Source organism: Tachypleus tridentatus, unplaced genomic scaffold (genome assembly GCF_004210375.1).
Source record: "Tachypleus tridentatus isolate NWPU-2018 unplaced genomic scaffold, ASM421037v1 Hic_cluster_2, whole genome shotgun sequence".
In the NCBI taxonomy this organism is placed as follows: domain Eukaryota; kingdom Metazoa; phylum Arthropoda; class Merostomata; order Xiphosura; family Limulidae; genus Tachypleus; species Tachypleus tridentatus.
Window position 1 is genome coordinate 30,807,204 of NW_027467782.1, and position 16,784 is coordinate 30,823,987.

At 30.5% G+C, this 16,784-nt stretch overlaps 1 protein-coding gene and 1 long non-coding RNA gene across 13 annotated transcripts in view; one reads left to right on the top strand and one right to left on the bottom strand.

Moving 5' to 3' along the window:
• LOC143242831 (serine/threonine-protein kinase ATR-like) overlaps positions 1 to 11,909 on the top strand; it is a 97,831-nt gene extending 85,922 nt beyond the window's left edge. For 6 of the 11 annotated variants that reach the window (XM_076486388.1, XM_076486390.1, XM_076486391.1 and 3 more), the window contains 2 exons: positions 638 to 795; positions 3,830 to 4,897. The gene's annotated coding sequence lies outside the window, so the exon portion shown is untranslated. Of the gene's footprint in view, positions 1 to 637; positions 796 to 3,829; positions 4,898 to 7,062; positions 7,543 to 10,506 lie in introns of those variants that run through there. The other 5 variants (XM_076486384.1, XM_076486392.1, XM_076486386.1 and 2 more) reach the window with 5 other exon arrangements.
• Positions 4,943 to 16,152, bottom strand: LOC143242833 (uncharacterized). 2 transcript variants are annotated; one of them, XR_013023306.1, is made up of 4 exons: positions 16,029 to 16,152; positions 7,782 to 7,862; positions 6,214 to 6,334; positions 4,943 to 5,580 (listed from the first exon to the last, which is right to left on the bottom strand). It is a non-coding gene; the product is annotated as an uncharacterized LOC143242833 (long non-coding RNA). The 2 variants fall into 2 exon arrangements; XR_013023305.1 differs by lacking the exon at positions 16,029 to 16,152 and having other exon boundaries at positions 7,782 to 8,124.
• Positions 16,153 to 16,784: the final 632 nt, after the last annotated feature.

The following is a 16,784-nucleotide window of genomic DNA, read 5'->3' on the forward strand; positions in this document are numbered from 1 at the left end:
TGAATTTTTATCTAATAAATAATTTGGATTTCAATCAATTATTGCATACTGCACTTGATAAACCAGAATAAACATATGATATCATAGAAGAATATTCCTGCAGCTTTCAAATAGTCAAAAATATTTTCAGAAGTAAAACCACAACAACAAAAGAAACAAAATTCCTGTCTTTGGTATTTTTCCTCTTTTTCCCTGAGCCTTACATTAAGATCACTTGTTCACTTTTATGAGAGCTCTGGGTATCTAGTATGTTGACAAACCAAATTACTGCTGCAGTAATATATGATCAGTGTATTGACTATAGAAATTCCCATTATAGCTGAATATGCTACTGGTAAGATTTCCCAGGAATTTAGTTCAACGTTATGTACAGACTAATTCTAAGGAAATTAGATTCATGGGTTTAGCCAGTGATTTCTTCTTCTTTTCAGTAAAACAATGTTTCTAAGTAAGAATGTAATCAATAAGAAGACATTTGGACTCTCTGTTTTTCTTTGTTTTTAACACTTTTTTATTTTAGCCTGTCATATTCCACACCATTTCAAGAGTTTTAGTTTTCCACTACTTTTCATGCTTCCAAGTTGTTTGCTTTTGGAGAGAATTGCTCTTCTCATACTTTTGTTTCTGTTGATACCAGTTCTACCAGGGGACCGGTACATGTTGATAAACTTTACTACACTTCAAATCTGGTTGATATACCTATGGTAGTTGTGACTCAGATATCATTTGTGTGGCTTTACTCTTATTTACACATGGGAGAATTGAGTATTTCATGTCATTAATGTATGGATTTTGGTAAGTTAGATATTTATATGTCCTTTATCACCTAAGTTATTTTAAATGAATTGTAAATGAGATGTTGATTATTAATTGTGTTATTACTAGATACATTTAATCACTTTGCAAGTACATTAATCTTACATACTTTGTGGTCTCAACAGATTTCATGGCTTTGTTAGTTCATTATTAGTAATTTAACTAGGTATGTTTAGCCTAGATTGTTTGTAAGTTGCAATTATTACTACTAGTAACATATAATTATTTTATTTTTCAAAATTGTTAATCATGTGCTAAACCATTTTCCCTTCATAATCCACAATTTAAAATTCTTCCCCACAGTGTCCACTTCATTGCCCTAAATCATGTTTTCCATTTCAGGACTTTCCTGTTTGTTTGGACAAACCTCAATTCTTTTTCACTCTATGATAATTTGTGCTCTTCTCTCTATGAATAACTAGATAATGTTTGCTTCTACTCATTCACAGTCCATAGACCACACTCCACTGATTCTACAAGATACAATAGAGGGAGGATTCCTCATGATAGTGGGAGAAATACATTCTTATCTCCTCTCAATAACCCATTCATTTGGGTAGTTTTCTTCTTTTCAACCTCATTTGGGCCTAGCCTTCTCCTTTTCAGGTTTGGAGCAAGCAGTTCACATGTTCTTCACCTCACATTTCTTGCAGTTAAATGTATTCTATCTTTGTGGGGATGTGAACTATGGATCAAACTTGTATGTATTCACTTTAGTGGGAACTGAGAGATCAGTGAAACTTCTTACCCATACACACTGCCCGCATCCATATACTAGTAACAACATTTACTAGTTCATGTCTTGCCTTATGTATTGTATGTTATAAAATGTTTTCATTTTAAGTTGAATTTTCTTCATCAGTAAAACTTGTGATTTCTTTACTAATGTGATGTTAACATGCATCTGCTTACAGAAGAACTGAGTCATTTAACCAATCAAAATAAGTGTTTGTAATAATTATTTTAGCAATTAATCAAAATTATGATTGAATCAGTTGTCATGTTAATAATAAACTAATTGAAATTAATGTTTCCAGTTATTCCAAATATCCAGATGATCAAAATATTTGTTAGGTACAAACTTGCATAAGAGGCAGGTGTGGGGATGCTTTACGACTTCCATTTCCATTAAATTTACTATTCCTGTCATTGTTACTGCAAAGCTACAGAAGCTATCTATCACTGCACCAATTTTGAACCATTGACTGTCAACTTTCTGGCTATTTTAATAATAAGGTGTAAATTTATTGTATTTTGATTTTTTTCTCACACTGTGTGATGTTTTTGCTTTACAATTGTATCACTATTATTTAAAGTTGTATAAGTGTGAGCCCAAGTGGTCCAGTCATTCATATTTTTAGTATTTAATAACTGTATTCTTCAGTTATGTATGAGAGAATGCAGGTGAGGTGAAGGGATCCATAGGGGTAAACATTATGCACATTTTTCAGAAAATAATAATAATATTGTTTTATATTATATTTAAATAGACATGAATTTAAGGTAGAGATCAAGGGAGTTTAAACCCCATCCCTTCTAGCTGTTTTTTTTTTTAAAGTAATACCTGTATCATTTAATGTTTTTATCTGTGGGGTCTTAACTCCTCCCTCCATTTCCCCCCATTCATTTAATTAGGAAAACAGTCAATAGTATTGAAAATAAATATGAGGTTTCAATATCTGTTTGATTGGTCTATTAATTACCTTTATTATTATTTATTTGAATTTACTTTATTTTGAATCTGTAACAGTCAGGTGTAGATTCAGCCATTAACTTATGAATACAATAATATGAACATCAACTGAATGTTTCCCTGGTAAATTATCAGGCCTTGGTTTTTTCCAGAAATTAACAGTGTGCATGCATTCTAGACTTTATGGAGATTTGTTTTTATTAAAGGTAGCGTTATTTTTCTGAATTTATAATGCACAGTGGAGGGATTTAGACATTTTCATTGTTGGTTGGTTAGCTTGGCATTTCATGGTGCAAAGCAACTAGGCTGTCTGCACCAGACATTTTGGTAATGAAGTTAGAAAAAAATTACCTTTTTTATCTAAGTGGTAATAAAAAAACTTTATTTTAACCAAAATTTTGAAAAAATTTATGGTTATTATTTCTTACATCATTTGTAGCCCTTATATTTATGACACTTGTAGCTCTTGTAACATATGCCTACTTTAAAATCTGTTTTTCATTGTTTGAAAGTTATAATGTCACAAGTGTTTTAGTACTGTTGATATCCAAAATAAGTAAAAATGCAAGTGACAAAAAGGAATTGAAAACAGACTGATGTTTGCAAACACTAAAATGTGAATAGAGGTGTAGACATGGTTTTCCTTTCAAAATATAATAATTTATTTCAATTAAAGTTTAAAATGTTTGTTTTTATTTTCTAATTGATCACATTGGTAGAAATACAGATATAGATTTTAAGTTGTTCATTACAACCTATATGAACTAATAATAATAGACTTTCTAATTAATTTTATCACTAATGACTTCTAACACATAGGTATAAATAATAAAACAATGAATGTGATGTACACTTATTAATTAAACTACTAGAAGTCTAATTAGACCCCCTCTTCATAAAAGAAATAGAGAAACTATTCTTGCTTTGATAACAGTTGTTGAGAAAGTTTAAATATGCTTGGATATAGCACATAGACTATCATGTGTTGATAAAGTTAAAATATAGGTTGTTTTTTATAGCTTAGTAAAGTTTCTTTTCTGTTCCCTTTGTTGTGAATTCTGAATGTATTTGTGTATAAAATTATATTTTAAAGCTATAGAAATTTTCTTCAAAGAGAAAATATATGATAACTTTGCATAAGGTAAGTAAGCTTATACAGTTTAAAGATGGGTTGAACTGATAACAAATCTTATTAAAAGTTTAACATGATAATGAATGTATAGTGTTTGGAAAAGGTTTTGTCATCATCAGGTTTAATAATATACCTATACACTGAAATGTATGACTCATGGCTCCTATAATTAGAGTCTTTCTATATAGGGAATTGCAGACACCCATAGTACTGTATCTACTGTGTCATTCCTCTGGACTCTCCAACAAGTATTCCATTCCCTTTTCTTCTAGTGGAGTAGAGGAGTCCTTTCCACTTCTTGAGTGTAGACCAAGGAAGATTCCTCCTGAGTAGTTTTTGTACAATAAACTAAAATTTAATTTGTAGATTATGTGTACCCACTCAACAACAAGAGGGCTAGCATTGTTATTCTTACTGTGATACTGAACAATGATTACACTGTAATATAACAATCAGGATCCAAGGCACTTTCCCTGAACATTTTGCTCAGGTTAACTGCACTTGTTGCTCACAAAATTCTTATGAAAGGTGTTTCCACAGGATATTTTCTGCCCAGATGGACTGCACTTGACATAATCTGTCTTAACCCAAGACACTTCCTCTGCATGTTTTTATACCAGTACTTGACCAGATCATATTTATACCAAAGGTGCTACCTCCTGGGTGTTACCAGGGGAGACCACTCTTGTTCATCAAATAGTTCTCATGCAAAGCACTTCCACTTAAAGATGTTTGCCTGGATGGACTTCACTTGGCATAATTCAACATATCTTATGGTGCTTTCCATGGATGTCTTTCCCTGTAGACCTCACTTGGCCACAGTATTGTATATCTGAGGTGATTCTCTGGGCACACTACACTTGTTGATCAAATAGTTCTCATGCATGGTGCTTCCACTGGATGTTTTTTGCCTGGGATGGACTGCACTTGGCATTATCTAACATATGCTAAAATGCTTTCTCTCAATATTTTTCCTGGTGGATTACTCTTTACCATACTATTTTATCTCAAAGACACTTCCCCTGGATGTTTTCTGCCTAGGCAGACTGTACTTGGTCTGTTCATGTACCCTTTTTATAAGTTTGTGTGGGTTAAATATCAATATATCTGTTTTCACTTTTTGTTATTTCTGTTTAACTGTCAGAAATGCATTATGTTTGCTTTTGTTTATATCCTTCTGTGAATTTGTAGAAAGTTATTAAATATCTTTTTGTATTTAATAAATACAACTATACATTTACAAAAATTAAAAACACTATTTGATATGTGCCAATCAATGAATTAAACTCACACTGCTTAATTTTTCTCGCCATTTATTTTACAATAATGAATATTTATAACAAGATATTCAATGAAAAATATACATTTCACAATGAAATTCATAAAGATAGAAAAATTATTGCTTTCTAAAAATCACATTTACTTCTGTTATATCTTGTTTTACTTAAAACATTTTATCAATCTTACACAATTTTTGTTTTTAGGTAACTTTAGCATTTCAATTCTAGAAACACTATATTAATCACTGCATTGAGCAATAAATTGCTAAAACCAAACTTGGTAACTTTGAACAAAACATCAGGTTCAATAAAATGTGTTTTTTTTTTTTTACAAAAATGTTTAGCTATAGGTAAGTAAGTAATAAATAAATGTAGAGCAGACATCTACTAGTGGTACAGATCATGTCTGTGGTAGGGCACTTTGTAAAACAATCTTGAAATTATCTTTAAGAAGAATCTGGGAGATACAAGTCACTGCCAATGTTCAGTTACACACACTACAGTTAAGTTTCATACATTGTAACTTTATAGGATTTCTACTTATTACACATCCAATTCTTCATCAGATAGGTTTTCATTGATTGGAACAGCTTCTCCATCTACTGTAGCAGTAAGATGATCTTCTCAATCAGCTGCTTCAGGAAGCTTCCCCTCCTCTCCTACAAATTTATTGTATAAAACAATCATAATGAACACCATGTTAGTGCAAAATACCACTAACAATGATACCAACAATTACTGATATAATTATCTATATGATATTTAATCAACATAATCTGTCCTGATTTTTCTCAATACATTTTGAAATATTAACAATAACTAACAAAGCAAATATATAATTTTTACATATATCAATACATTCATCATTCATTCAGGCTTTTAGTGTCTGTAAAAAAATTTGCAAACTACCTTTTACAGACAGACCTTTCTTTTAACATTTTCAATGTCATGATTTTTTCTAAAAATCAAATAGTTGTGGTTTCGTTAAATAAGTCTGAACGTCTTTTTTTAAATTAATAAGCATTAAATACAAATTAATTATTATTACAGTTGATAATAAGGGTTTTTAACAATATCTTACTTTAACAGCTAATTTATATTATGTTCTAACTTCGTATTATTATAACATACTTTTTAAAATTTTGTCAACAATTCTTTTATTAAAATAGATACTTCATATTAAACCTTAACTATAACTTTCCTACTTCAACAGACACTTGAATTAAATTTAAGGCACAACTATAACAGTTACTTTCTTAATGTAATACTTGATACTGACTACATCTTCTTACCATATAGGTTTGCTTTTCTTCTGTTCACTTCATGAAGATTAGGTAACAATGTTAATCCTACATTTGCTTGCAGGATAAAGGTCTCAGTTGTTAGTTCCAGATATGAATCACAGTTGTGCAACTGCAAAGAAAGTTTACAAAGATTAAATTTTTATATGTTCCAATGCCCTCAAATTTTATGATAAATATATCTCATACACGTTAGCATTGACATTGACAAAATTTAAAAGTAATATTTATATATATTAATTCTGCAATTATATTTCTTAACAGAGCTAGCACTAGTGGGAGGGAGCTAAAATAGTTCTCCAACCCCAAAGCTACTATTATCCATAAATTTAGTTTTACCATAATTTCAGATTTAATCCCAGCATATGTCTCACTGCCCCCCTTTTCAGTTAAGAAAAATCTGGAACTGGGACTGATTCTTAAATGATGGTTAAAAACATGAAATAAATTAATATATGTATTTTTTAAACTTTTGGCTTGAGTTTAAATGTTTATTTTTATTTCCTCCAAAACTATAAAATCCTTTTGAAATCAATTTTCAATTTCCCAGCTACAAAAAGACACAAAACTGTTCACTGATGTGTCAACACTGACAACCAAGTTTGCTGGTATTAATAAAAAAAGAGAGAGATTATAATTATGTCTTTTTTTGTATAAAGAGAATTCTTCCAATATCCTTGTGATACCACAGCCTGTAATGTGGAGACAGAAATAAAAATATATAAATGTTTCACTGTACAACTTTTTTTTTCTCTTTGAAGAAACAAACTATGATATCAAATGATATTGATGAACTGGATAAAACACACACTGTTTAATTAAGCTGTGTTTTTCTTATAGCAAAGCCACAAAGGGCTAGCTGCCCAGCCCACCGAGGGGAGTCGAACCCCTGATTTTTGTGTTGTAAATCCGGAGACATTCCACTGTACTAGCGGAGGGCACTTAATTAAGCAACATTCCTTAATAACATTTCCATGAAAATCCTTAAGAGATAAAATAGCATGCAAACAAGACCTCATGCTTTGAGGTCTTCACCCATCTAGCCTTCTACAGCCAAGTCTGGGTTGAATCTCTCGTCCACTGAGCTGTTTGAAGACTCATAACTATGAAGATTCTAGTTTACTCTTCAGATAAACATACTTAACAATGAAAAGAATAAACTTGACAAGTTTAAATATGCTCTATGACCACACTCATTAATAATGCATTTTGTACTATATAATGTTAAAATTCTACATCAACTTGTCTTGCTATTTTTAAAGTTAGCTTACCTCTTCTTAAGCAAAGTACAAGCTATGTTTAAAATAAATATATAATTATTTATACCACAGTGATGATCAGTAATTTCAAGAATGATTTTACAAACTGTTGATCACTTACAATCAAACAATATCAATATTTACAATAGATGATAACAAGTAGTTATATTTCATTAAATTAAAGGGTGACCAGTGGAGTTCATCTATTATAATTACACCATGATGATGGTCAACAAACTTTAACTTACTAATAATACTCATCATATGATGACAGTCATACAGTTTTACAATATCACTTACACCAATGTGATGACCAGCTTTAAACTCTACTTTTTCCTGTCCTGTTCCACTTGAACTTTTTCCTTCTTCTCATTTTGATATCTACAAATCAAAATAATGTTGTTGTTGATACTATGCTTACAAAATATATTTCAATTAAATATTGAACAAACATGCAATCAGACAAATATAAAAATTTTTGTACACAATGTCTTTTATACTTACATATATGTGTATGTACTTATTTCCCAAATTTATATATTAACTGTTACACTTTACACACGTTTTCATTAAAAGAATGTAATAAAGATCTAAATTGTTATAAGTCAATAAAGTCTTGTGTATAAAAAATCTAAACAACTTAAAACAATGACAACAACTTATGTACATTTTTTATGAAAATATATTAAAAGTATACTATCCTTCATAAACATAAAGAGAGGAAGACAAAAGTACAAAATATGAAATTCAATAAGTAAACTTGGATTGAAGTGTGGATAGACAGAGAATAAAATACTTTTTCCATGCCAAAAATGTTTAAAATGAAATTCTTGTCAAGTTAGACCTAAGAGCTGCTCTCTTGAAGTACACAATGTAATGACACAATTGTAAAAAATTAGATATAATACAACAATATATTATAAAACACACACAGAACACAATTTTATAAATTACATAGAGCAAGATGTAATTTTATGAATGCATACAGATAACAATTTATGTACAGGAAATATAACTGTATAAAATTATGATATTATTCAATAATAATGTAATAACAAAGTATTCAGAGAAAACTTATGTCTAAACTTTACACCAACTTGAATATAAGACTGTTTAGTGGAGGTAGTGTTACTAATTAATTTACTTTGTAACTCACTGATGTTGAGGCTATTGAACACTGTGTTTACAATCCAGTGATGTCAAGACTGTGATATATGTATAAATAACTATAACTAGATGAATGAAAAAAGAGTAAAAGTCACATGAGAGAGAACTGTCACAGAAAAGTTAGACTTTGTAAAGTTAACTGTTGTGGAAGTGAATGGTTGGTAGGTTAGGGTGACATTTAAAGTTTAAAAGAGATAAGGAGAATATTATGTCTCATAAAAGGGTGTTCTAAACCAATTGAACCCACATATGTGGACTTCAACAAAAGAAAGATGATAATTGGAAGTACAAAAAACAGAATAATACTGAAAGTTAAGGATACAACCGTAGTAGCTCATGTGATATCATGATACCACTGTGATTAAAAGACATAAAAGTTTAGCTTGTCAACTGAATTCTAAAACTGTTGAATTGGCTTAAGTGGACTTTGGACAATAAAAAGAAAACTGTATAGTGTCTTAGATACAAATATTATCTCCATAGTGTAAATAATTTTGTACATACATTTAACTTGTTTCAAACATATATTATTTTAAAAAAACAAGTGGAGTGCATGTTGTTAATTTTTTGTCAATTTCACTGCCAGCAAGTCAGAGATACCTACTGTAGAAAATTTTGTGGTCCAACACACTTATAAATTTACATTACTATTAAGTACGTTTACAACATTTGGTAAGCCACAGCCATGATTACACAGTGGTAAGTTGTGTTAGAAGAAAATGAGAAGGACAGTGGAAATAAATACCAATATGTGCACAACTATAGTAAAAGTGCAAATAGCATGGAGATTACATGATATATAACCATGTCAAATTTTGATAAAAGAATGGAAAGAGGAGAGATATCTTCATGGATAGACCAGGAAAGATAGGCCTTGTGCAACACAACAACATGGTATCCAGCTAAAGTGAAGCCCTTTCAGATACCTTATGCAATGAAATACAGTGGAGCGCCGTTAAGATGCAGTATTTGGAGGGTCAACCTGCTTAACCACGGCTTAAGTGGTCTGCGGCTAAAACCTTTGTGACTGAAAAGCCGAAGTCGCTAACAGCTCAGAAACTGAAGTGATGTCTATTGGGTTTGTGGGTAATATTTATACAATTCCATAAAAATATTGGATTATCGAATTAAAAATAATACTTTAATTATTGATCACTTTTTTCACGGATTTACCGCGGATTAAGTTTAATGTATGGAGAGGTGTGATTCGGTAACAATGGCGGCCTCCATAAAGCTGGCATACAGGGCGGATAAGGTAGATTAACGGTCAATTTCTACTGTAATATATTCTATTTATTTCCCAAATTAAAGCAAATCCTTTTAAATATCTCCTTGAAGTTATAAAGCCAGGATTAAATTCGTAAGCCACGTTTTGCACTTTCTTAAATTAGCGGTGAGCAGCGATAATCCTCGCTCATATTTGTCATGTCAGTGTCAACGACAAGGAGAGTGTGAGAAACTTTAAAAGCCAGGTAGTAGATTTAATACATCAAAATTCTGGGACAAGACTTGCTACAGCGGCTTAAGCAATTTCAGCGGTTTAATGGCTCCCACTGTACCTTACAAAGCAGGAAGCTGAGGCAATGTTGGAAGCTGGAATTGTTAAGCCTTCAAATTTAGCCTACCATTTACCAGTTTTAATCACAAAAATTAGAGATAGGTTAACTGTTTCTAAATAAATTTCCAAAAGCTGAATCTTGTGATGAAGTTCAACTCTGAAACTATGAACAACCTAGAAATTATAAGGTCAGGTTCTCTTCAAAGATCAACCTCAGTAAAGGTTATTGCCAAATCCTAATGAAGACAGGATTTACAGAGAAGACAGCATTTTAATACTAGATGGATTTACCAATTTCAGCAGGTGCCAAGTCAACTCTGCAGAAACATTCAACTGTATGATAAGGATGATGCTGTGCAACACCACCAATATCAAGCACTATGCAGATGCCATCCTGACACTGTGAAATGGGATAACAACAAAATGTTTTGTTACCAACTGGAATATAGAAAGTTTAATAACTAAAATATCAGAAAGCTCACAAATAAGTCTGTTTTTAATATTTATACATTATGAGTGTCAGTATCAGTTTTTTAAATAGATGAATGTGTTTCATGGTAACCACAAGTTTCATCACATGTTAAGTATACCATCACTGAGATGTTTTGAGAGAACAAACCAAATGCATCACCTTTTACAGTTACAAATTTGTATATGATCTATACATGTCTGACTGTCAAGTTTTTAAATGACAAAAATGTATTTTCTGTGTGTTTAATGCTTAAAAACAACATTAAATAGAAATATTTTATAACTTATGTACTTTCCATCCAAGTGGTATAGTAAACAAGTTAGAAAATCTTGATTTTCTGTATTAGAACTTACTATATTAGTGGGGGGTTTCTTCTTAAAAATGCTTAACAAGTTTACAATTTTTGTAAATTAGTTCTGTTTAAGGATTTAAACATCTACAGTTTGTATTTATTACCACCAGTTAAGAGTACTTATGAAAGAAGCAAAAATTATGCAAAGGACAACATTAAATAATGTTCCTCTTCTTTTTTTGTTACTAAATCCCTAATAATCTCATTAGATAAGAATTGTGTGCCCTACTTTGTGGAAAATAATTCCTTGAATTCCTTGAACTGATCAATTACACTCAACCCATTAGTACCACACCTTTTATAACCCATACAAGAAAAGCACATGCTTACTTCTTAACATTTTTCAACCACAACATTATTCTAACGTGGTATCATTTTTAATTTTTTCTTTCACTCTTTTTTTTTCACTAATTTTTAAATTACCCTTAATTTCACATAACAGCCTTCATCTTTTTAACAGTTGCCATTTTTAGTTAAACAATTTATTTATCTTCATTATTTGAACAAAATAAACATACTAGAACATTACTTAATAAATATTTACAACATCACAATATTTTGCAATTTCCTACCATATTCACCAAATAGTAAAATTGTACAATTTGATGACAGTATTTTATTTGGTGAACATATTAAAAAATATGTTTACAAACACTGCAACTTAATAAAATCATAATGTGTTTATTAAAAAGTAAAAACAGTAATTAGAAACAGAGCATCAACAAAATAACTTTATTATGCTTTAAGCAATCTCAAGTTATGCAACCTCTTTGCTTCATACAATATACATTTCAGTGTGTAGGTATATTATTAAACTTGAAGATGACAAAACCTTTTCCAAACACTATACATTCATTATCATGTTAAACTTTTAATAAGATTTGTTATCAGTTCAACCCATCTTTAAACTGTATAAGCTTACTTACCTTATGCAAAGTTATCATATATTTTCTCTTTGAATAAAACTAAAACTATAGCTTTAAAATATATATAATTTTATACACAAATACATTCAGAATTCACAACAAAGGGAACAGAAAAGAAACTTTACAAAGCTATAAAAAACAACCTATATTTTAACTTTATCAACACATGATAGTCTATGTGCTATATCCAAGCATATTTAAACTTTCTCAACAACTGTTATCATAGCAAGAATAGTTTCTCTTTTTCTTTTATGAAGAGGGGGTCCAATTAGACTTCTAGTAGTTTAATTAATAAGTGTACATCACATTCATTGTTTTATTATTTATACTTATGTGTTACAAGTAATTAGTGATAAAATTAATTAGAAAGTCTATTATTATTAGTTCATATAGGTTGTAATGAACAATTTAAAATCTATATCTTTATTTCTACCAATGTGATCAATTAGAAAATAAAAACAAACATTTAAAAACTTTAATTGAAATAAATTATTATATTTTGAAAGGAAAACCACGTCTACAACTATATTCACATTTTAATGTTTGCAAGCATCACATCTGTTTTCAATTCTTTTTTGTCACTTGAATTTTTACTTATTTTGGATATCAACAGTACTAAAACATTTGTGACATTATAAGTTTCAAACAATGAAAAACAGATTTTAAAGTAGGCATATGTTACAAGAGCTACAAGTGTCATAAATATAAGGGCTACAAATGATGTAAGAAATAATAACCATAAATAGTTATTTCAAAATTTGGGTTGAAATAAAGTTTTTTATTATCATTTAGAGAAAAAAGGTAATTTTTTTCTAACTTCATTACCAAAATGTCTGGTGCATATAGCTTAGTTGCTTTGCACCGTAAATTGCCAAGCTAACCAACCAACAATGAAAATGTCTAAACCCCTCCATTATGCATTATAAATTCCGAAAAATAGCACTTTCTTTAAGGAAAACAAATCTCCATAAAGTCTAGAATGCATGCACACTGTTAATTTCTGGATAAAAACCAAGGCCTGATAATTTACCAGGGAAACATTAAGTTGATGTTCATATTATTGTATTCATAAGTCAATGGCTGAAGCTACACCTGACTGTTATAGATTCAAAATAAACTAAATTCAAATAAATAATAATAAAGGTAATTAATAGACCAATCAAACAGATACTGAAACCTCATATTTATTTTCAATACTATTGACTGTTTTCCTAATTAAATGAAGGGGAAAATGGAGGAGGAGTTAAGACCCCACAGATAAAAACATTAAATGATACAGGTATTACTTTAAAAAAAAAAAACAGCTAGAAGGGATGGGGTTTCAACTCCCTTGATCTCTACCTTAAATTAATGCCTATTCAAATATAATATTAAACAATATTATTATTAATCTCTGAAAAATGTGCATAATGTTTACCCCTATGGATCCCTTCACCTCACCTGCATTCTCTCATACATAACTGAAGAACACAGTTATTAAATACTAAAAATATGAATGACTGGACCACTTGGGCTCCTGCTCTAAATGTGCTCACACTAATACAACTTTAAATAATAGTGATACAATTGTAAAGCAAAAAACATCACACAGTGTGAAAAAAAATCAAAATACAATAAATTTACACCTAATTATTTAAATAGCCAGAAAGTTGACAGTCAATGGTTCAAAATTGGTGCAGTGATAGATAGCTTCTGTAGCTTTGCAATAACAATGACAGGAATAGTAAATTTAATGGCAATGGAAGTCATAAAGCATCCCCACACCTGCCTCTTATGCAAGTTTGTACCTAACAAATATTTTGATCATCTGGATATTTGGAATAACTAGAAACATTAATTTCAATTAGTTTATTACTTTCATGACAACTGATTTAATCATAATTTTGATTGATTGCTAAAATAAGTATCACAAACTCTTATTTTGATTGGTTAACTGACTCAGTTCTTCTGTAATGCACTGTCTTCTCATGAAGTTTATAAGAACTGACCACACCTTTTCAGCATGATATTAAAGTAGTAAAATGAGATAAATAACACCCAGAATTTGCATTTACCAGACCCAACTTAAATACATCTGATCTATTTAGGATGTGTGAGTTGGTGTGCATCACCACTGAAAATACCCCAAATTAGTCATTTTCTGACCTCAACAAAGTATTTGGTTATTTCAAAATCAGATTTGATACACTAGCCAAAGAACACTATTAAGAAACAGAAACAAGAAACAGTCTCATCTTTACCTGACACACCATCTCATGTGCACCAGACAAAACAATATCACCAAACAAGAAGCATCACAATGTAATTTGAAAACAATTAGTCAACATGACTGTAATCCATCATTACTACACAACCTGTGTGAGGAAATTAGTCACTCACACAATCAGCAGAACTTCACAAGTAGCATGGAAATTTCTAAGGCAGACATAAAAAGACAGCTTTCTGTGCAAGACGTGAACTGCCTCTAAAAGATTAATTTTGATTACTGAATATTGAAGATGGTAATAATTGGACACACAAGTTGATTATTTTCATAAAATTAATTGATTACTTTGCATGAAACAAACTGATGTAATCAATTCTCATAGGTATACAATTGTATTTCATTCTGATTAAGAAATTTTGAAATTTAACCATGAATCTTGCAACAATAAGTTATTTTTTTGATCTGGCCTTATGCTGAGCAATATAAATCTAAATCAGATAGTCAAAGTGAGACAAACTTTCTCTGGCAAAACTTGTTTCATATTGTTGGCATATGAGAATAGTTTTGTATCATCAGATTTAATTGTATTTCCAGTCATGTTCATAAGATCATCTGGATCTCTTGGAAGTAACGTAGTACAAAGAATCCTTAATCCTGCCATGCAGAATGCAAGCAATCACCTGCTCTTTTCAAGAGCACTGAAACTTGATGCTTTTCATAGAGCTTCTTGATTTGGAAAGTTTAATGTTGTTGTGGATTCAATACCAAATTGAATCGGCATTGCTCCTGTGCCACGTTGAAATACCACAACAATGTCTTGCGTTTACACTTCAGTTCTTGGATTATCTGCATCATTCATTCAGTGTCACAAACTCCATGGGATCCTCAGAAGTACTGCTACACATTTCATCTTCATCACTCTCCAGTGGAATAGATGAATCAGTCCTTCATTTTCTCTTTCTTCATACTTTTAAATTACCTTGCAGCTCTTTCACACCTGCTTTTTGTGTCATTTTGACCTCTAAGTCTGAACCATTGCATCTACACTGTCACTTTGAACTTACAAGCCACTTTCTTCTTTTCCTGTATTAATGTTACTTTATCAATAGAGGATCAGTACACTTAATCACTGAATGTTGTAGCATGTTGATATCTGTTTTGTAGCCAGCTGGAGATCCAGTTTTCACAAACTGTGTAACAGTTGTCTGTTTTTTGGCCAATGAGGTTTTGGTGAAGTCATCAGCCAATAAACAAAATTTCCAGATTGACAGCAAAGTACAATTATCTACCCACCTTGTTTCTGGTCTTGTATCTGAATTTGTTTTAAGGAAAAAAGATTTAGTATTATAAAAATAGTTTTTCATAGTTTAAAACTTTCACATAAAGAGTCACTAAAGCAATTAAGTTAAAAGGAAAAGTACTTGTCCTATTGAGTACTCTTCATGATTTACCAGCTGCTGGAAAAGCTTTTTTTCTGATTACGATAGAGCCACAATTCAAAGTAATAGGACATGCACTTATTTCACCATTGCTTTTAAAGTTTAAAAATCGTAAATTTACAATTTATGTTGTCCCTACTTATGAGTTATATACTAATAATTTCATTTTAAAATGTTGTCAAATCTACTTACATTGAACATAACATTTGTAATAATATTGCAGATACTACTTATAATTAGCATGAACAATTATGTAACTAACTCATTTTTGTATTAACACTCACAGACTGGAATTAGGCTTAGCCGCTACGGTAAATTCAAGGTACAATATATTACTTCAACGTACAAATATTGCACTGGTTACAATTTACATAATTCAGTATTTCAGTACCTATGTATACAACAATAAAATTTAAAATTGTTTTACATTGATATATTTCATTCTTTTGATCAACTTTCTTTCCTGGTTCGTTTGGTTTTTCTTTGGAGACATCACTTCACTAAAATAAAACTATAAAAATTGTCAGTTTTCTGAGTAGTTAGCTATTTGTATGTGTTATCAAGCGACCTCTACAGTTTCGAACAAAGAGTACAACCGAATCTGCAATAAAGTTCTCGTCATATTAAGAAAATAAGAAAGCATGCGTATGTTCATATTCTTATCATTGTTAGTAGAACAGAACATTTTGTGATATCAGTAGTATTATTAGGTTAAAAGGTGAGAAAGAGGACTTGATTGATATCATAATAGTTGTCTCCAGATCCTAAGATAAGTAATTAATATGATTTTAATCTGTAATTTTTGATATTGCATTAGTTTTAGAACTAGCGCTCATACCCACGAAATGTTTAAAGCTAAAATTCAATGTCAGATGCTGATCAAACTCAAAACTGGTAGTAGAGGTAGTTGTAACTTAATTATTGCAAATACAAATTATAGTTCTTCAAGGTGTGTTTGAGATTGGGATAAATGGCTCATTTATTGTCTGAGTTAACAATATTTTGTGACACAATAACTTGTAAGTTACACAAAATTCCGAATAACAAGACTTGCATTCTCAAAGCAGTATATTTTAATTTTAGATTATAACATAGTTTAGTAACAAACTTTTCAAATATTTGTTGGACATCAGTTTGTTTGTTTAGAATTAAGCACAAAGCTGCACAATGGGCTATCTGTGCT